The sequence below is a fragment of the Sesamum indicum genome, linkage group LG8, assembly GCF_026168435.1.
Source record: "Sesamum indicum cultivar Baizhima isolate 11 linkage group LG8, ASM2616843v1, whole genome shotgun sequence".
Classification (NCBI taxonomy): Eukaryota; Viridiplantae; Streptophyta; class Magnoliopsida; order Lamiales; family Pedaliaceae; genus Sesamum; species Sesamum indicum.
Window position 1 is genome coordinate 15,386,807 of NC_142664.1, and position 22,480 is coordinate 15,409,286.

The window sequence follows — 22,480 nt, forward strand, 5'->3', positions numbered from 1 at the left end:
TGTTAAATTTTCTAAGCGTAATAATAACTACAAGTTAGTACAAAAGGGAAACAAACTTGTTTTAATAAAACCGTGCAAAACAGCTAACTTTTGAACGTTCTCAGAATTCAACAAAACTTGATCCAATAGCAGGTCTATACCCATCCATTTGTGTTGTAAATTTGCTAAACGTAATAATGACTACAAGTTAGTATAAAAGAGAAACAAACTTGCATTAATAAAACAGTGCAAAACAGCTAAATTTTGAACGTTCTCAGAATTCGACGAAATCTGTCCCGAACGTTGGTCTAAACCCAAGCATTAGTGTGGTAATTTTCTAAGCGTAATAATAACTACAAGTTAGTATAAAAGGGAAACAAACTTTTTTAATAAATCCGTTCAAAATAGTTAATTTTTGAACGTTCACAGAATTCGACGAAACATTACCCCATCGTTGGTCTAGACCCAAGAATATGTGTGGTAAATTTTCGAAGCGTAATAATACCTACAAGTTAGTATAAAATGAAAACCAACTTGTCTTAATAAAACCGTGTAAAACAGCTAAATTTTGAGCATTCTTACAATTCGATGAAACTTGACCCAAACGTATGTCAAGATCCAAGAATTTGTGTGTTAAATTGCCTAAGCGTAATAAGAACTACGAGTTATTATAAAAGGGAAACATATTTTCTTTAATAAAACCGTGCAAAACAGCTAAATTTTGAACGTTATCAGAATTCGACGAAACCTGTCCCAAAGGTTGGTCTATACCCAAACATTTGTGTGTTAAATTTTCTAAGCGTAATAATAACTAAAAGCTAGTATAAAAGGAAAACAAACTTGCTTTAATAAAACCGTGCAAAACAGCTAACTTTTGAACGTTCTCAGAATTCGACGAAACTTGACCCAATCGTAGGTCTAGACCCATCCATTTGTGTTGTAAATTTGCTAAGCGCAATAATAACTACAAGTTCGTATAAAAAGGGAAACAAACTTGCTTCAATAAAACCGTGCAAAATAGCTAAATTTTCAACGTTCTCAGAATTCGACGAAACTTGACCCAAACGATGGTCTAGACCCAAGCATTTGTGTTGTAAATTTGCTAAACGTAATTATAATTACAAATTAGTATAAAAGGGAAACAAACTTTATTTAATAAAACCGTGCAAAACAACTAAATTTTGAACGTTCTCAGAATTCGACGAAATTTGACCCAATCGCAGGTCTAGACACATCCATTTGTGTTGTAAATTTGCTAAGCGTAATAATAACTACAAGTTAGTATAAAAAGGGAAACAAACTTGCTTCAATAAAACCGTGCAAAATAGCTAAATTTTCAACGTTCTCAGAATTCGACGAAACTTGACCCAAACGTTGGTCTAGACCCAAGCATTTGTGTTGTAAATTTGCTAAGCGTAATAATAACTATAAGTTAGTATAAAAGGGAAACAAACTTGTTTTAATAAAATCGTGCAAAACAACTAAAATTTGAGCATTCTCAGAATTTGACGAAACTTGACCCAAACGTAGGTCTAGACCCAAGAGTTTTTGTGTTAAATTTTCTAAGCGTAATAATAACTACAAGTATGTATAAAAGGGAAACAAACTTGTTTTAATAAAACCGTGCAAAACAGCTAACTTTTGAACGTTCTCAGAATTCAACGAAACTTGATCCAATCGCAGGTCTAGACCCATCCATTTGTGTTGTAAATTTACTAAACGTACTAATAACTACAAGTTAGTATAAAAGAAAAACAAACTTGCATTAATAAAATCGTGCAAAAAAGCTAAATTTTGAACGTTCTCAGAATTGGACGAAACCTTGTCCCGAACGTTGATCTAAACCCAAGCATTAGTGTGGTAATTTTCTAAGCGTAATAATATCTACAAGTTACTATAAAAGGGAAACAAAGTTGTTTTAATAAATCCGTGCAAAATAGTTAACTTTTGAACGTTCACAGAATTCGACGAAACATGACCCTATCATTGGTCTAGACCCAAGAATATGTGTGGTAAATTTCCGAAGCGTAATAATACCTACAAGTTAGTATAAAATGAAAACAAACTTGTCTTAAGAAAACCGTGTAAAACAGCTAAATTTTGAGCATTCTCAGAATTCGATGAAACTTGACCCAAACGTATGTCTAGACCTAAAAATTTGTGTGTTAAATTGCCAAAGCGTAATAAGAACTACGAGTTATTATAAAAGGGAAACAAACATGGTTTAAAAAAACTGTGCAGAACAGCAAAATTTTGATCGTTCTCAAAATTTTACGAAACTTGACCCAAACGTAGATCTAGACCCAAGCATTTGTGTTATACATTTGCTAAGCGTAATAATAACTACAAGTTAGTATAAAAGGGAAACAAACTTGCTTTAATAAAACCGTGCAAAACAGCTAAATTTTGAACGTTCTCAGAATTCGACGAAACCTGTCCCAAACGTTGGTCTAGACCCAAGCATTTGTGTGGTAAATTTGCTAAGCGTAATAATAACTACAAGTTAGTCTAAAAGGGAAACAAACTTGTTTTAATAAAACCGTGCAAAACTGCTAAATTTTGAACGTTTTCAGAATTCGATGAAACTTGACCCAAACGTATGTCTAGACCCAAGAATTTGTGTGTTAAATTGCCTAAGCGTAATAAGAACTATAAGTTAGTCTAGATGTAGCACCCCCTACTCGCTACATCTAATTATCACTATTTCATCCTTTCTTTAATCAGAACTCATTCTATAAGTAATTCTCTTTCAACCAGTAAAATAAATTCTAATTTATCAATATAATATTATATATCACAAAAGGTATTAGATACCACCAAAAGTTCATATTTACCCTCACTACATGTTCTCGTGTTCATAACCTCAAGAAAATCATACCACAACTTTAAACATAAATCCCGATAAAAGACCAGAATATTTACAACCCAACAATCAAAAACTTTGGCTTTAGAAGTCACGGCTGACCCACCTAATAAAGACAACGGCACCGCTCAAAGTCAATGTGGCTAGTCAGTGTGACCTATCTCCTGAAAAGTACGTGGCAAGGAATGAGCTGCCTACTCAATAAGTATAGCTGATCAGTTTATATATACATACAGGCAACAATTTCACGTACATGCAGTCACATCGACTAACAGTCATTGTCAATAGCAACAACAAATATAAGCAGTAATACCTATTCACAATTATAAATCAAGCTATGAAACAATATTCAACATTATCGTTTATTAGCTAAGGGCCCCACTTACTCTAATTGGTATACATCATCAGTCAATGGTTTTGCCGGCCATCATCATATCATATACAGCACAGGATACCCGTTGTGTGATATCCCCACACTCTTTTACTTCAGCTGTGTAGCAATATAGCACAGGACATCACACAAACATGGTACCCCCACACCACCCCAGTGTGTAGCTAACAAGCACAGGATATTCCCTGCTGCCCCGGAATACCCCGGTACCCTACGCGCCATGGTACCTAGCTTAATTCACATATTTTTCATATCTCAATATCAATCACATTTTCATAAACCATTGACTGTGTTTCCAACTAGGTAAGCATCATCTTTTATTTCAATTCACGATCATCATTCTTTTCTTTATAATAATCACTTCTTCAACAACAACTACCAATTTGATTTCATCAACAATCAATTATATGATTATCACATAAGTATATCCCGCATATCCCTACATTACCATTACATATCACATAGTAATAATTTCACCAATATGATGGTAATCTAACAAATAATCCACAACTAATTATATAAACAATCAATATACAAAAGCCACACATAATAATATAAAGCCAAGTCCACGTTCGCATTCAATAAACCAATATATAAAATATATATACAATACTACACATATAGATATATATATATAAATCCAATTAGCTATACTTACCGTAAATCCCCAAAATACTTCGATTCGCGAGGGACTGCTCAACTCTCTATCTCGTCGTCACGTCCTATAATAAATTATAATACGTATAATCAATATATTTAATTTACCAAATAATTCATAAGAATTCACTTAATCAAACCCCTTATGTATTTATAACTATCATTTTTAATAACATTCGTAAATTATATTACCACTAAAACCTCCTTTCCCTAATTAATAACATAATATTTCTAAAATATAACATCCGAAGTATTTCTATGAATTTTCTGTCAATTTACCGTTGCTATACAATTTAATTAAGCAACAATACATAGAATTACATATTTGGTTAATCATTCCGATGGAATTGTATAAATTAACTATAAGAATAATTAAATCTAACAAATCTAATATTTTAATTACCCAACTATATCATTTTTATAGCAATTGTGATATTTAATTTGACACTAATATAAATAGCCAAAATCATAAAACACTCCGATTAAATAGTTCACCGCTCAATATAATCAATATTTAATAAACGGACTAATTAAATAATATAATTATATAAATTAATAGAAATTAAATTACAATTTTCGTACCTTTGTTTTTCCGAAATGTGTGTGTGCGTCGCTGTGTGTGTATGAATGTGTGTGTGTGAGTTTGTATTATGTGTGTGTGTGCATATTAATATGGAAGAGAGGCCCACCGCCTCATTCATTCTACACTCTCTCTCTCTCCCCTCAATTCTACAATATATAATTTATATATATAATATTATTATTTTATATATTTAATTAAACTTTTCTCAAAATACCCATTACGTCCTTTTTAATTTTCTAATTAATATAATTTGCTTTCAAATTATTACGAACTCCAATTTAATCCGTTCAAGTTTTATTATATCCCAAATTCAATCTATAATTTTATTTACTAATTACATCTAAATTTCTAATAATTACCAATTAGTCTCCCAATTACATACAAAATTCTACGGACGTCACACTAGACCCAAGCATTTGTGTGGTAAATTTGCTAAACGTAATAATAACTACAAGTTAGTATAAAAGGGAAACAAACTTGTTTTAATAAAACCGTGCAAAACTGCTAAATTTTGAATGTTCTCAGAATTCGATGAAACTTGACCCAAACGTATGTCTAGACCCAAGAATTTGTGTGTTAAATTGCCTAAGCGTAATAAGAACTACAAGTTAGTATAAAAGGGAAACAAACTTGCTTTAATAAAACCGTGCAAAACAGCTAAATTTTGAACATTATCAGAATTCGACGAAACCTGTCCCAAAGGTTGGTCTAGACCCAAACATTTGTGTGTTAAATTTTCTAAGCGTAATAATAACTAAAAGCTAGTATAAAAGGGAAACAAACTTGCTTTAATAAAACCGTGCAAAACAGCTAACTTTTGAACGTTTTCAGAATTCGACGAAACTTGACCCAATCGCAGGTCTAGACCCATCCATTTGTGTTGTAAATTTGCTAAGCGTAATAATAACTACAAGTTAGTATAAAAAGGAAAACAAACTTGCTTCAATAAAACCGTGCAAAATAGCTAAATTTTCAACGTTCTCAGAATTCGACGAAACTTGACCCAAATGTTGGTCTTGACCCAAGCATTTGTATTGTAAATTTGCTAAACGTAATAATAATTACAAGTTAGTATAAAAGGGAAATAAACTTTATTTAATAAAACCGTACAAAACAACTAAATTTTGAACGTTCTCAGAATTCGACGAAACTTGATCCAAACGTAGGTCTAGACCCAAGCATTTGTGTTGTAAATTTGCTAAGCGTAATAATAACTATAAGATAGTATAAAAGGGAAACAAACTTGTTTTAATAAAACCGTGCAAAACAGCTAAATTTTGAACGTTCTCAGAATTCGACGAAACCTGTCCCAAACGTTGGTCTAGACCCAAGCATTTGTGTTGTAAATTTGCTAAGCGTAATAATAACTATAAGTTAGTATAAAAGGGAAACAAACTTGTTTTAATAAAACCGTGCAAAACAACTAAAATTTGAGCATTCTCAGAATTTGACGAAACTTGACCCAAACGTAGGTCTAGACCCAATAGTTTGTGTGTTAAATTTTCTAAGCGTAATAATATCTACAAGTTAGTATAAAAGGGAAACAAAGTTGTTTTAATAAATCCGTGCAAAATAGTTAACTTTTGAACGTTCACAGAATTCGACGAAACATGACCCCATCGTTGGTCTAGACCCAAGAATATGTGTGGTAAATTTTCGAAGCGTAATAATACCTACAAGTTAGTATAAAATGAAAACAAACTTGTCTTAATAAAACTGTGTAAAACAGCTAAATTTTGAGCATTCTTACAATTCGATGAAACTTGACCCAAACGTATGTCTAGACCCAAGAATTTGTGTGTTAAATTGCCAAAGCGTAATAAGAACTACGAGTTATTATAAAAGGGAAACAAACTTGGTTTAAAAAAACTGTGCAGAACAGCAAAATTTTGATCGTTCTCAAAATTTTACGAAACTTGACCCAAACGTAGATCTAGACCCAAGCATTTGTGTTATACATTTGCTAAGCGTAATAATAACTACAAGTTAGTATAAAAGGGAAACAAACTTGCTTTAATAAAACCGTGCAAAACAACTAACTTTTGAACGTTCTCAGAATTCGACGAAACTTGACCCAATCGCAGGTCTAGACCCATCCATTAGTGTGGTAATTTTCTAAGCGTAATAATAACTACAAGTTAGTATAAAAAGGGAAACAAACTTGCTTCAATAAAACCGTGCAAAATAGCTAAATTTTCAACGTTCTCAGAATTCGACGAAACTTGACCCAAATGTTGGTCTAGACCCAAGCATTTGTGTTGTAAATTTGCTAAACGTAATAATAATTACAAGTTAGTATAAAAGGGAAATAAACTTTGTTTAATAAAACCGTGCAAAACAACTAAATTTTGAACGTTCTCAGAATTCGACGAAACTTGATCCAAACGTTGGTCTAGACCCAAGCATTTGTGTTGTAAATTTGCTAAGCGTAATAATAACTATAAGTTAGTATAAAAGGGAAACAAACTTGTTTTAATAAAACCGTGCAAAATAACTAAAATTTGAGCATTCTCATAATTTGACGAAACTTGACCCAAACGTTGGTCTAGACCCAATAGTTTGTGTGTTAAATTTTCTAAGCGTAATAATAACTACAAGTTAGTACAAAAGGGAAACAAACTTGTTTTAATAAAACCGTGCAAAACAGCTAACTTTTGAACGTTCTCAGAATTCAACAAAACTTGATCCAATAGCAGGTCTAGACCCATCCATTTGTGTTGTAAATTTGCTAAACGTAATAATGACTACAAGTTAGTATAAAAGAGAAACAAACTTGCATTAATAAAACAGTGCAACACAGCTAAATTTTGAACGTTCTCAGAATTCGACGAAATCTGTCCCGAACGTTGGTCTAAACCCAAGCATTAGTGTGGTAATTTTCTAAGCGTAATAATAACTACAAGTTAGTATAAAAGGGAAACAAACTTGTTTTAATAAATCCGTGCAAAATAGTTAACTTTTGAACGTTCACAGAATTCGACGAAACATGACCCCATCGTTGGTCTAGACCGAAGAATATGTGTGGTAAATTTTCGAAGCGTAATAATACCTACAAGTTAGTATAAAATGAAAACCAACTTGTCTTAATAAAACCATGTAAAACAGCTAAATTTTGAGCATTCTTACAATTCGATGAAACTTGACCCAAACGTATGTCTAGACCCAAGAATTTGTGTGTTAAATTGCCTAAGCGTAATAAGAACTACGAGTTATTATAAAAGGGAAACATACTTGGTTTAAAAAAACTGTGCAGAACAGCAAAATTTTGATCGTTCTCAAAATTTTACGAAACTTGACCCAAACGTAGATCTAGACCCAAGCATTTGTGTTATACATTTGCTAAGCGTAATAATAACTACAAGTTAGTATAAAAGGGAAACAAACTTGCTTTAATAAAACCGTGCAAAACAGCTAAATTTTGAACGTTCTCAGAATTCGACGAAACCTGTCCCAAACGTTGGTCTAGACCCAAGCATTTGTGTTGTAAATTTGCTAAGCGTAATAATAACTATAAGTTAGTATAAAAGGGAAACAAACTTGTTTTAATAAAACCGTGCAAAACAACTAAAATTTGAGCATTCTCAGAATTTGACGAAACTTGACCCAAACGTAGGTCTAGACCCAATAGTTTGTGTGTTAAATTTTCTAAGCGTAATAATATCTACAAGTTAGTATAAAAGGGAAACAAAGTTGTTTTAATAAATCCGTGCAAAATAGTTAACTTTTGAACGTTCACAGAATTCGACGAAACATGACCCCATCGTTGGTCTAGACCCAAGAATATGTGTGGTAAATTTTCGAAGCGTAATAATACCTACAAGTTAATATAAAATGAAAACAAACTTGTCTTAATAAAACCGTGTAAAACAGCTAAATTTTGAGTATTCTTACAATTCGATCAAACTTGACCCAAACGTATGTCTAGGCCCAAGAATTTGTGTGTTAAATTGCCAAAGCGTAATAAGAACTACGAGTTATTATAAAAGGGAAACAAACCTGGTTTAAAAAAACTGTGCAGAACAGCAAAATTTTGATCGTTCTCAAAATTTTACGAAACTTGACCCAAACGTAGATCTAGACCCAAGCATTTGTGTTATACATTTGCTAAGCGTAATAATTACTACAAGTTAGTATAAAAGGGAAACAAACTTGCTTTAATAAAACCGTGCAAAACAGCTAACTTTTGAACGTTCTCAGAATTCGACGAAACTTGACCCAATCGCAGGTCTAGACCCATCCATTTGTGTTGTAAATTTGCTAAGCGTAATAATAACTACAAGTTAGTATAAAAAGGGAAACAAACTTGCTTCAATAAAACCGTGCAAAATAGCTAAATTTTCAACGTTCTCAGAATTCGACGAAACTTGACCCAAATGTTGGTCTAGACCCAAGCATTTGTGTTGTAAATTTGCTAAACGTAATAATAATTACAAGTTAGTATAAAAGGAAAATAAACTTTGTTTAATAAAACCGTGCAAAACAACTAAATTTTGAACGTTCTCAGAATTCGACGAAACTTGACCCAAACGTTGGTCTAGACCCAAGCATTTGTGTTGTAAATTTGCTAAGCGTAATAATAACTATAAGTTAGTATGAAAGAGAAACAAACTTGTTTTAATAAAACCGTGCAAAATAACTAAAATTTGAGCATTCTCATAATTTGACGAAACTTGACCCAAACGTTGGTCTAGACCCAATAGTTTGTGTGTTAAATTTTCTAAGCGTAATAATAACTACAAGTTAGTACAAAATGGAAACAAACTTGTTTTAATAAAACCGTGCAAAACAGCTAACTTTTGAACGTTCTCAGAATTCAACAAAACTTGATCCAATAGCAGGTCTAGACCCATCCATTTGTGTTGTAAATTTGCTAAACGTAATAATAACTACAAGTTAGTATAAAAGAGAAACAAACTTGCATTAATAAAACAGTGCAACACAGCTAAATTTTGAACGTTCTCAGAATTCGACAAAATCTGTCCCGAACGTTGGTCTAAACCCAAGCATTAGTGTGGTAATTTTCTAAGCGTAATAATAACTACAAGTTAGTATAAAAGGGAAACAAACTTGTTTTAATAAATCCGTGCAAAATAGTTAACTTTTGAACGTTCACAGAATTCGACGAAACATGACCCCATCGTTGGTCTAGACCGAAGAATATGTGTGGTAAATTTTCGAAGCGTAATAATACCTACAAGTTAGTATAAAATGAAAACCAACTTGTCTTAATAAAACCGTGTAAAACAGCTAAATTTTGAGCATTCTTACAATTCGACGAAACTTGACCCAAATGTTGGTCTTGACCCAAGCATTTGTATTGTAAATTTGCTAAACGTAATAATAATTACAAGTTAGTATAAAAGGGAAATAAACTTTGTTTAATAAAACCGTACAAAACAACTAAATTTTGAACGTTCTCAGAATTCGACGAAACTTGATCCAAACGTAGGTCTAGACCCAAGCATTTGTGTTGTAAATTTGCTAAGCGTAATAATGACTATAAGATAGTATAAAAGGGAAACAAACTTGTTTTAATAAAACCGTGCAAAACAGCTAAATTTTGAACGTTCTCAGAATTCGACGAAACCTGTCCCAAACGTTGGTCTAGACCCAAGCATTTGTGTTGTAAATTTGCTAAGCGTAATAATAACTATAAGTTAGTATAAAAGGGAAACAAACTTGTTTTAATAAAACCGTGCAAAACAACTAAAATTTGAGCATTCTCAGAATTTGACGAAACTTGACCCAAACGTAGGTCTAGACCCAATAGTTTGTGTGTTAAATTTTCTAAGCGTAATAATATCTACAAGTTAGTATAAAAGGGAAACAAAGTTGTTTTAATAAATCCGTGCAAAATAGTTAACTTTTGAACGTTCACAGAATTCGACGAAACATGACCCCATCGTTGGTCTAGACCCAAGAATATGTGTGGTAAATTTTCGAAGCGTAATAATACCTACAAGTTAGTATAAAATGAAAACAAACTTGTCTTAATAAAACTGTGTAAAACAGCTAAATTTTGAGCATTCTTACAATTCGATGAAACTTGACCCAAACGTATGTCTAGACCCAAGAATTTGTGTGTTAAATTGCCAAAGCGTAATAAGAACTACGAGTTATTATAAAAGGGAAACAAACTTGGTTTAAAAAAACTGTGCAGAACAGCAAAATTTTGATCGTTCTCAAAATTTTACGAAACTTGACCCAAACGTAGATCTAGACCCAAGCATTTGTGTTATACATTTGCTAAGCGTAATAATAACTACAAGTTAGTATAAAAGGGAAACAAACTTGCTTTAATAAAACCGTGCAAAACAACTAACTTTTGAACGTTCTCAGAATTCGACGAAACTTGACCCAATCGCAGGTCTAGACCCATCCATTAGTGTGGTAATTTTCTAAGCGTAATAATAACTACAAGTTAGTATAAAAAGGGAAACAAACTTGCTTCAATAAAACCGTGCAAAATAGCTAAATTTTCAACGTTCTCAGAATTCGACGAAACTTGACCCAAATGTTGGTCTAGACCCAAGCATTTGTGTTGTAAATTTGCTAAACGTAATAATAATTACAAGTTAGTATAAAAGGGAAATAAACTTTGTTTAATAAAACCGTGCAAAACAACTAAATTTTGAACGTTCTCAGAATTCGACGAAACTTGATCCAAACGTTGGTCTAGACCCAAGCATTTGTGTTGTAAATTTGCTAAGCGTAATAATAACTATAAGTTAGTATAAAAGGGAAACAAACTTGTTTTAATAAAACCGTGCAAAATAACTAAAATTTGAGCATTCTCATAATTTGACGAAACTTGACCCAAACGTTGGTCTAGACCCAATAGTTTGTGTGTTAAATTTTCTAAGCGTAATAATAACTACAAGTTAGTACAAAAGGGAAACAAACTTGTTTTAATAAAACCGTGCAAAACAGCTAACTTTTGAACGTTCTCAGAATTCAACAAAACTTGATCCAATAGCAGGTCTAGACCCATCCATTTGTGTTGTAAATTTGCTAAACGTAATAATGACTACAAGTTAGTATAAAAGAGAAACAAACTTGCATTAATAAAACAGTGCAACACAGCTAAATTTTGAACGTTCTCAGAATTCGACGAAATCTGTCCCGAACGTTGGTCTAAACCCAAGCATTAGTGTGGTAATTTTCTAAGCGTAATAATAACTACAAGTTAGTATAAAAGGGAAACAAACTTGTTTTAATAAATCCGTGCAAAATAGTTAACTTTTGAACGTTCACAGAATTCGACGAAACATGACCCCATCGTTGGTCTAGACCGAAGAATATGTGTGGTAAATTTTCGAAGCGTAATAATACCTACAAGTTAGTATAAAATGAAAACCAACTTGTCTTAATAAAACCGTGTAAAACAGCTAAATTTTGAGCATTCTTACAATTCGACGAAACTTGACCCAAATGTTGGTCTTGACCCAAGCATTTGTATTGTAAATTTGCTAAACGTAATAATAATTACAAGTTAGTATAAAAGGGAAATAAACTTTGTTTAATAAAACCGTACAAAACAACTAAATTTTGAACGTTCTCAGAATTCGACGAAACTTGATCCAAACGTAGGTCTAGACCCAAGCATTTGTGTTGTAAATTTGCTAAGCGTAATAATGACTATAAGATAGTATAAAAGGGAAACAAACTTGTTTTAATAAAACCGTGCAAAACAGCTAAATTTTGAACGTTCTCAGAATTCGACGAAACCTGTCCCAAACGTTGGTCTAGACCCAAGCATTTGTGTTGTAAATTTGCTAAGCGTAATAATAACTACAAGTTAGTATAAAAAGGGAAACAAACTTGCTTCAATAAAACCGTGCAAAATAGCTAAATTTTCAACGTTCTCAGAATTCGACGAAACTTGACCCAAATGTTGGTCTAGACCCAAGCATTTGTGTTGTAAATTTGCTAAACGTAATAATAATTACAAGTTAGTATAAAAGGAAAATAAACTTTGTTTAATAAAACCGTGCAAAACAACTAAATTTTGAACGTTCTCAGAATTCGACGAAACTTGACCCAAACGTTGGTCTAGACCCAAGCATTTGTGTTGTAAATTTGCTAAGCGTAATAATAACTATAAGTTAGTATGAAAGAGAAACAAACTTGTTTTAATAAAACCGTGCAAAATAACTAAAATTTGAGCATTCTCATAATTTGACGAAACTTGACCCAAACGTTGGTCTAGACCCAATAGTTTGTGTGTTAAATTTTCTAAGCGTAATAATAACTACAAGTTAGTACAAAATGGAAACAAACTTGTTTTAATAAAACCGTGCAAAACAGCTAACTTTTGAACGTTCTCAGAATTCAACAAAACTTGATCCAATAGCAGGTCTAGACCCATCCATTTGTGTTGTAAATTTGCTAAACGTAATAATAACTACAAGTTAGTATAAAAGAGAAACAAACTTGCATTAATAAAACAGTGCAACACAGCTAAATTTTGAACGTTCTCAGAATTCGACAAAATCTGTCCCGAACGTTGGTCTAAACCCAAGCATTAGTGTGGTAATTTTCTAAGCGTAATAATAACTAGAAGTTAGTATAAAAGGGAAACAAACTTGTTTTAATAAATCCGTGCAAAATAGTTAACTTTTGAACGTTCACAGAATTCGACGAAACATGACCCCATCGTTGGTCTAGACCGAAGAATATGTGTGGTAAATTTTCGAAGCGTAATAATACCTACAAGTTAGTATAAAATGAAAACCAACTTGTCTTAATAAAACCGTGTAAAACAGCTAAATTTTGAGCATTCTTACAATTCGACGAAACTTGACTCAAATGTTGGTCTTGACCCAAGCATTTGTATTGTAAATTTGCTAAACGTAATAATAATTACAAGTTAGTATAAAAGGGAAATAAACTTTGTTTAATAAAACCGTACAAAACAACTAAATTTTGAACGTTCTCAGAATTCGACGAAACTTGATCCAAACGTAGGTCTAGACCCAAGCATTTGTGTTGTAAATTTGCTAAGCGTAATAATAACTATAAGATAGTATAAAAGGGAAACAAACTTGTTTTAATAAAACCGTGCAAAACAGCTAAATTTTGAACGTTCTCAGAATTCGACGAAACCTGTCCCAAACGTTGGTCTAGACCCAAGCATTTGTGTTGTAAATTTGCTAAGCGTAATAATAACTATAAGTTAGTATAAAAGGGAAACAAACTTGTTTTAATAAAACCGTGCAAAACAACTAAAATTTGAGCATTCTCAGAATTTGACGAAACTTGACCCAAACGTAGGTCTAGACCCAATAGTTTGTGTGTTAAATTTTCTAAGCGTAATAATATCTACAAGTTAGTATAAAAGGGAAACAAAGTTGTTTTAATAAATCCGTGCAAAATAGTTAACTTTTGAACGTTCACAGAATTCGACGAAACATGACCCCATCGTTGGTCTAGACCCAAGAATATGTGTGGTAAATTTTCGAAGCGTAATAATACCTACAAGTTAGTATAAAATGAAAACAAACTTGTCTTAATAAAACTGTGTAAAACAGCTAAATTTTGAGCATTCTTACAATTCGATGAAACTTGACCCAAACGTATGTCTAGACCCAAGAATTTGTGTGTTAAATTGCCAAAGCGTAATAAGAACTACGAGTTATTATAAAAGGGAAACAAACTTGGTTTAAAAAAACTGTGCAGAACAGCAAAATTTTGATCGTTCTCAAAATTTTACGAAACTTGACCCAAACGTAGATCTAGACCCAAGCATTTGTGTTATACATTTGCTAAGCGTAATAATAACTACAAGTTAGTATAAAAGGGAAACAAACTTGCTTTAATAAAACCGTGCAAAACAACTAACTTTTGAACGTTCTCAGAATTCGACGAAACTTGACCCAATCGCAGGTCTAGACCCATCCATTAGTGTGGTAATTTTCTAAGCGTAATAATAACTACAAGTTAGTATAAAAAGGGAAACAAACTTGCTTCAATAAAACCGTGCAAAATAGCTAAATTTTCAACGTTCTCAGAATTCGACGAAACTTGACCCAAATGTTGGTCTAGACCCAAGCATTTGTGTTGTAAATTTGCTAAACGTAATAATAATTACAAGTTAGTATAAAAGGGAAATAAACTTTGTTTAATAAAACCGTGCAAAACAACTAAATTTTGAACGTTCTCAGAATTCGACGAAACTTGATCCAAACGTTGGTCTAGACCCAAGCATTTGTGTTGTAAATTTGCTAAGCGTAATAATAACTATAAGTTAGTATAAAAGGGAAACAAACTTGTTTTAATAAAACCGTGCAAAATAACTAAAATTTGAGCATTCTCATAATTTGACGAAACTTGACCCAAACGTTGGTCTAGACCCAATAGTTTGTGTGTTAAATTTTCTAAGCGTAATAATAACTACAAGTTAGTACAAAAGGGAAACAAACTTGTTTTAATAAAACCGTGCAAAACAGCTAACTTTTGAACGTTCTCAGAATTCAACAAAACTTGATCCAATAGCAGGTCTAGACCCATCCATTTGTGTTGTAAATTTGCTAAACGTAATAATGACTACAAGTTAGTATAAAAGAGAAACAAACTTGCATTAATAAAACAGTGCAACACAGCTAAATTTTGAACGTTCTCAGAATTCGACGAAATCTGTCCCGAACGTTGGTCTAAACCCAAGCATTAGTGTGGTAATTTTCTAAGCGTAATAATAACTACAAGTTAGTATAAAAGGGAAACAAACTTGTTTTAATAAATCCGTGCAAAATAGTTAACTTTTGAACGTTCACAGAATTCGACGAAACATGACCCCATCGTTGGTCTAGACCGAAGAATATGTGTGGTAAATTTTCGAAGCGTAATAATACCTACAAGTTAGTATAAAATGAAAACCAACTTGTCTTAATAAAACCATGTAAAACAGCTAAATTTTGAGCATTCTTACAATTCGATGAAACTTGACCCAAACGTATGTCTAGACCCAAGAATTTGTGTGTTAAATTGCCTAAGCGTAATAAGAACTACGAGTTATTATAAAAGGGAAACATACTTGGTTTAAAAAAACTGTGCAGAACAGCAAAATTTTGATCGTTCTCAAAATTTTACGAAACTTGACCCAAACGTAGATCTAGACCCAAGCATTTGTGTTATACATTTGCTAAGCGTAATAATAACTACAAGTTAGTATAAAAGGGAAACAAACTTGCTTTAATAAAACCGTGCAAAACAGCTAAATTTTGAACGTTCTCAGAATTCGACGAAACCTGTCCCAAACGTTGGTCTAGACCCAAGCATTTGTGTTGTAAATTTGCTAAGCGTAATAATAACTATAAGTTAGTATAAAAGGGAAACAAACTTGTTTTAATAAAACCGTGCAAAACAACTAAAATTTGAGCATTCTCAGAATTTGACGAAACTTGACCCAAACGTAGGTCTAGACCCAATAGTTTGTGTGTTAAATTTTCTAAGCGTAATAATATCTACAAGTTAGTATAAAAGGGAAACAAAGTTGTTTTAATAAATCCGTGCAAAATAGTTAACTTTTGAACGTTCACAGAATTCGACGAAACATGACCCCATCGTTGGTCTAGACCCAAGAATATGTGTGGTAAATTTTCGAAGCGTAATAATACCTACAAGTTAATATAAAATGAAAACAAACTTGTCTTAATAAAACCGTGTAAAACAGCTAAATTTTGAGTATTCTTACAATTCGATGAAACTTGACCCAAACGTATGTCTAGGCCCAAGAATTTGTGTGTTAAATTGCCAAAGCGTAATAAGAACTACGAGTTATTATAAAAGGGAAACAAACCTGGTTTAAAAAAACTGTGCAGAACAGCAAAATTTTGATCGTTCTCAAAATTTTACGAAACTTGACCCAAACGTAGATCTAGACCCAAGCATTTGTGTTATACATTTGCTAAGCGTAATAATTACTACAAGTTAGTATAAAAGGGAAACAAACTTGCTTTAATAAAACCGTGCAAAACAGCTAACTTTTGAACGTTCTCAGAATTCGACGAAACTTGACCCAATCGCAGGTCTAGACCCATCCATTTGTGTTGTAAATTTGCTAAGCGTAATAATAACTACAAGTTAGTATAAAAAGGGAAACAAACTTGCTTCAATAAAACCGTGCAAAATAGCTAAATTTTCAACGTTCTCAGAATTCGACGAAACTTGACCCAAATGTTGGTCTAGACCCAAGCATTTGTGTTGTAAATTTGCTAAACGTAATAATAATTACAAGTTAGTATAAAAGGAAAATAAACTTTGTTTAATAAAACCGTGCAAAACAACTAAATTTTGAACGTTCTCAGAATTCGACGAAACTTGACCCAAACGTTGGTCTAGACCCAAGCATTTGTGTTGTAAATTTGCTAAGCGTAATAATAACTATAAGTTAGTATGAAAGAGAAACAAACTTGTTTTAATAAAACCGTGCAAAATAACTAAAATTTGAGCATTCTCATAATTTGACGAAACTTGACCCAAACGTTGGTCTAGACCCAATAGTTTGTGTGTTAAATTTTCTAAGCGTAATAATAACTACAAGTTAGTACAAAATGGAAACAAACTTGTTTTAATAAAACCGTGCAAAACAGCTAACTTTTGAACGTTCTCAGAATTCAACAAAACTTGATCCAATAGCAGGTCTAGACCCATCCATTTGTGTTGTAAATTTGCTAAACGTAATAATAACTACAAGTTAGTATAAAAGAGAAACAAACTTGCATTAATAAAACAGTGCAACACAGCTAAATTTTGAACGTTCTCAGAATTCGACAAAATCTGTCCCGAACGTTGGTCTAAACCCAAGCATTAGTGTGGTAATTTTCTAAGCGTAATAATAACTAGAAGTTAGTATAAAAGGGAAACAAACTTGTTTTAATAAATCCGTGCAAAATAGTTAACTTTTGAACGTTCACAGAATTCGACGAAACATGACCCCATCGTTGGTCTAGACCGAAGAATATGTGTGGTAAATTTTCGAAGCGTAATAATACCTACAAGTTAGTATAAAATGAAAACCAACTTGTCTTAATAAAACCGTGTAAAACAGCTAAATTTTGAGCATTCTTACAATTCGACGAAACTTGACTCAAATGTTGGTCTTGACCCAAGCATTTGTATTGTAAATTTGCTAAACGTAATAATAATTACAAGTTAGTATAAAAGGGAAATAAACTTTGTTTAATAAAACCGTACAAAACAACTAAATTTTGAACGTTCTCAGAATTCGACGAAACTTGATCCAAACGTAGGTCTAGACCCAAGCATTTGTGTTGTAAATTTGCTAAGCGTAATAATAACTATAAGATAGTATAAAAGGGAAACAAACTTGTTTTAATAAAACCGTGCAAAACAGCTAAATTTTGAACGTTCTCAGAATTCGACGAAACCTGTCCCAAACGTTGGTCTAGACCCAAGCATTTGTGTTGTAAATTTGCTAAGCGTAATAATAACTATAAGTTAGTATAAAAGGGAAACAAACTTGTTTTAATAAAACCGTGCAAAACAACTAAAATTTGAGCATTCTCAGAATTTGACGAAACTTGACCCAAACGTAGGTCTAGACCCAATAGTTTGTGTGTTAAATTTTCTAAGCGTAATAATATCTACAAGTTAGTATAAAAGGGAAACAAAGTTGTTTTAATAAATCCGTGCAAAATAGTTAACTTTTGAACGTTCACAGAATTCGACGAAACATGACCCCATCGTTGGTCTAGACCCAAGAATATGTGTGGTAAATTTTCGAAGCGTAATAATACCTACAAGTTAGTATAAAATGAAAACAAACTTGTCTTAATAAAACCGTGTAAAACAGCTAAATTTTGAGTATTCTTACAATTCGATGAAACTTGACCCAAACGTATGTCTAGGCCCAAGAATTTGTGTGTTAAATTGCCAAAGCGTAATAAGAACTACGAGTTATTATAAAAGGGAAACAAACCTGGTTTAAAAAAACTGTGCAGAACAGCAAAATTTTGATCGTTCTCAAAATTTTACGAAACTTGACCCAAACGTAGATCTAGACCCAAGCATTTGTGTTATACATTTGCTAAGCGTAATAATAACTACAAGTTAGTATAAAAGGGAAACAAACTTGCTTTAATAAAACCGTGCAAAACAACTAACTTTTGAACGTTCTCAGAATTCGACGAACTTGACCCAATCGCAGGTCTAGACCCATCCATTAGTGTGGTAATTTTCTAAGCGTAATAATAACTACAAGTTAGTATAAAAAGGGAAACAAACTTGCTTCAATAAAACCGTGCAAAATAGCTAAATTTTCAACGTTCTCAAAATTCGACGAAACTTGACCCAAATGTTGGTCTAGACCCAAGCATTTGTGTTGTAAATTTGCTAAACGTAATAATAATTACAAGTTAGTATAAAAGGGAAATAAACTTTGTTTAATAAAACCGTGCAAAACAACTAAATTTTGAACGTTCTCAGAATTCGACGAAACTTGATCCAAACGTTGGTCTAGACCCAAGCATTTGTGTTGTAAATTTGCTAAGCGTAATAATAACTATAAGTTAGTATAAAAGGGAAACAAACTTGTTTTAATAAAACCGTGCAAAATAACTAAAATTTGAGCATTCTCATAATTTGACGAAACTTGACCCAAACGTTGGTCTAGACCCAATAGTTTGTGTGTTAAATTTTCTAAGCGTAATAATAACTACAAGTTAGTACAAAAGGGAAACAAACTTGTTTTAATAAAACCGTGCAAAACAGCTAACTTTTGAACGTTCTCAGAATTCAACAAAACTTGATCCAATAGCAGGTCTAGACCCATCCATTTGTGTTGTAAATTTGCTAAACGTAATAATGACTACAAGTTAGTATAAAAGAGAAACAAACTTGCATTAATAAAACAGTGCAACACAGCTAAATTTTGAACGTTCTCAGAATTCGACGAAATCTGTCCCGAACGTTGGTCTAAACCCAAGCATTAGTGTGGTAATTTTCTAAGCGTAATAATAACTACAAGTTAGTATAAAAGGGAAACAAACTTGTTTTAATAAATCCGTGCAAAATAGTTAACTTTTGAACGTTCACAGAATTCGACGAAACATGACCCCATCGTTGGACTAGACCGAAGAATATGTGTGGTAAATTTTCGAAGCGTAATAATACCTACAAGTTAGTATAAAATGAAAACCAACTTGTCTTAATAAAACCATGTAAAACAGCTAAATTTTGAGCATTCTTACAATTCGATGAAACTTGACCCAAACGTATGTCTAGACCCAAGAATTTGTGTGTTAAATTGCCTAAGCGTAATAAGAACTACGAGTTATTATAAAAGGGAAACATACTTGGTTTAAAAAAACTGTGCAGAACAGCAAAATTTTGATCGTTCTCAAAATTTTACGAAACTTGACCCAAACGTAGATCTAGACCCAAGCATTTGTGTTATACATTTGCTAAGCGTAATAATAACTACAAGTTAGTATAAAAGGGAAACAAACTTGCTTTAATAAAACCGTGCAAAACAGCTAAATTTTGAACGTTCTCAGAATTCGACGAAACCTGTCCCAAACGTTGGTCTAGACCCAAGCATTTGTGTTGTAAATTTGCTAAGCGTAATAATAACTATAAGTTAGTATAAAAGGGAAACAAACTTGTTTTAATAAAACCGTGCAAAACAACTAAAATTTGAGCATTCTCAGAATTTGACGAAACTTGACCCAAACGTAGGTCTAGACCCAATAGTTTGTGTGTTAAATTTTCTAAGCGTAATAATATCTACAAGTTAGTATAAAAGGGAAACAAAGTTGTTTTAATAAATCCGTGCAAAATAGTTAACTTTTGAACGTTCACAGAATTCGACGAAACATGACCCCATCGTTGGTCTAGACCCAAGAATATGTGTGGTAAATTTTCGAAGCGTAATAATACCTACAAGTTAATATAAAATGAAAACAAACTTGTCTTAATAAAACCGTGTAAAACAGCTAAATTTTGAGTATTCTTACAATTCGATGAAACTTGACCCAAACGTATGTCTAGGCCCAAGAATTTGTGTGTTAAATTGCCAAAGCGTAATAAGAACTACGAGTTATTATAAAAGGGAAACAAACCTGGTTTAAAAAAACTGTGCAGAACAGCAAAATTTTGATCGTTCTCAAAATTTTACGAAACTTGACCCAAACGTAGATCTAGACCCAAGCATTTGTGTTATACATTTGCTAAGCGTAATAATTACTACAAGTTAGTATAAAAGGGAAACAAACTTGCTTTAATAAAACCGTGCAAAACAGCTAACTTTTGAACGTTCTCAGAATTCGACGAAACTTGACCCAATCGCAGGTCTAGACCCATCCATTTGTGTTGTAAATTTGCTAAGCGTAATAATAACTACAAGTTAGTATAAAAAGGGAAACAAACTTGCTTCAATAAAACCGTGCAAAATAGCTAAATTTTCAACGTTCTCAGAATTCGACGAAACTTGACCCAAATGTTGGTCTAGACCCAAGCATTTGTGTTGTAAATTTGCTAAACGTAATAATAATTACAAGTTAGTATAAAAGGAAAATAAACTTTGTTTAATAAAACCGTGCAAAACAACTAAATTTTGAACGTTCTCAGAATTCGACGAAACTTGACCCAAACGTTGTCTAGACCCAAGCATTTGTGTTGTAAATTTGCTAAGCGTAATAATAACTATAAGTTAGTATGAAAGAGAAACAAACTTGTTTTAATAAAACCGTGCAAAATAACTAAAATTTGAGCATTCTCATAATTTGACGAAACTTGACCCAAACGTTGGTCTAGACCCAATAGTTTGTGTGTTAAATTTTCTAAGCGTAATAATAACTACAAGTTAGTACAAAAGGGAAACAAACTTGTTTTAATAAAACCGTGCAAAACAGCTAACTTTTGAACGTTCTCAGAATTCAACAAAACTTGATCCAATAGCAGGTCTAGACCCATCCATTTGTGTTGTAAATTTGCTAAACGTAATAATAACTACAAGTTAGTATAAAAGAGAAACAAACTTGCATTAATAAAACAGTGCAACACAGCTAAATTTTGAACGTTCTCAGAATTCGACAAAATCTGTCCCGAACGTTGGTCTAAACCCAAGCATTAGTGTGGTAATTTTCTAAGCGTAATAATAACTACAAGTTAGTATAAAAGGGAAACAAACTTGTTTTAATAAATCCGTGCAAAATAGTTAACTTTTGAACGTTCACAGAATTCGACGAAACATGACCCCATCGTTGGTCTAGACCGAAGAATATGTGTGGTAAATTTTCGAAGCGTAATAATATCTACAAGTTAGTATAAAATGAAAACCAACTTGTCTTAATAAAACCGTGTAAAACAGCTAAATTTTGAGCATTCTTACAATTCGACGAAACTTGACCCAAATGTTGGTCTAGACCCAAGCATTTGTGTTGTAAATTTGCTAAACGTAATAATAATTACAAGTTAGTATAAAAGGAAAATAAACTTTGTTTAATAAACCGTGCAAAACAACTAAATTTTGAACGTTCTCAGAATTCGACGAAACTTGACCCAAACGTTGGTCTAGACCCAAGCATTTGTGTTGTAAATTTGCTAAACGTAATAATAACTACAAGTTAGTATAAAAGGGAAACAAACTTGTTTTAATAAAACCGTGCAAAACAGCTAACTTTTGAACGTTCTCAGAATTCAACGAAACCTGTCCCAAACGTTGGTCTAGACCCAAGCATTTGTGTTGTAAATTTGCTAAGCGTAATAATAACTATAAGTTAGTATAAAAGGGAAACAAACTTGTTTTAATAAAACCGTGCAAAACAACTAAAATTTGAGCATTCTCAGAATTTGACGAAACTTGACCCAAACGTAGGTCTAGACCCAATAGTTTGTGTGTTAAATTTTCTAAGCGTAATAATATCTACAAGTTAGTATAAAAGGGAAACAAAGTTGTTTTAATAAATCCGTGCAAAATAGTTAACTTTTGAACGTTCACAGAATTCGACGAAACATGACCCCATCGTTGGTCTAGACCCAAGAATAT

The 22,480-nt window shown here is 32.4% G+C and overlaps 1 long non-coding RNA gene across 1 annotated transcript; it reads right to left on the reverse strand.

Annotated features, from left to right (window-relative positions):
- Positions 1-2,657: 2,657 nt before the first annotated feature.
- On the reverse strand, positions 2,658-4,585 carry LOC148787231 (uncharacterized). Its single transcript, XR_016066981.1, has 3 exons — positions 4,473-4,585; positions 3,892-3,955; positions 2,658-3,006 (listed from the first exon to the last, which is right to left on the reverse strand). It is a non-coding gene; the product is annotated as an uncharacterized LOC148787231 (long non-coding RNA).
- Positions 4,586-22,480: the final 17,895 nt, after the last annotated feature.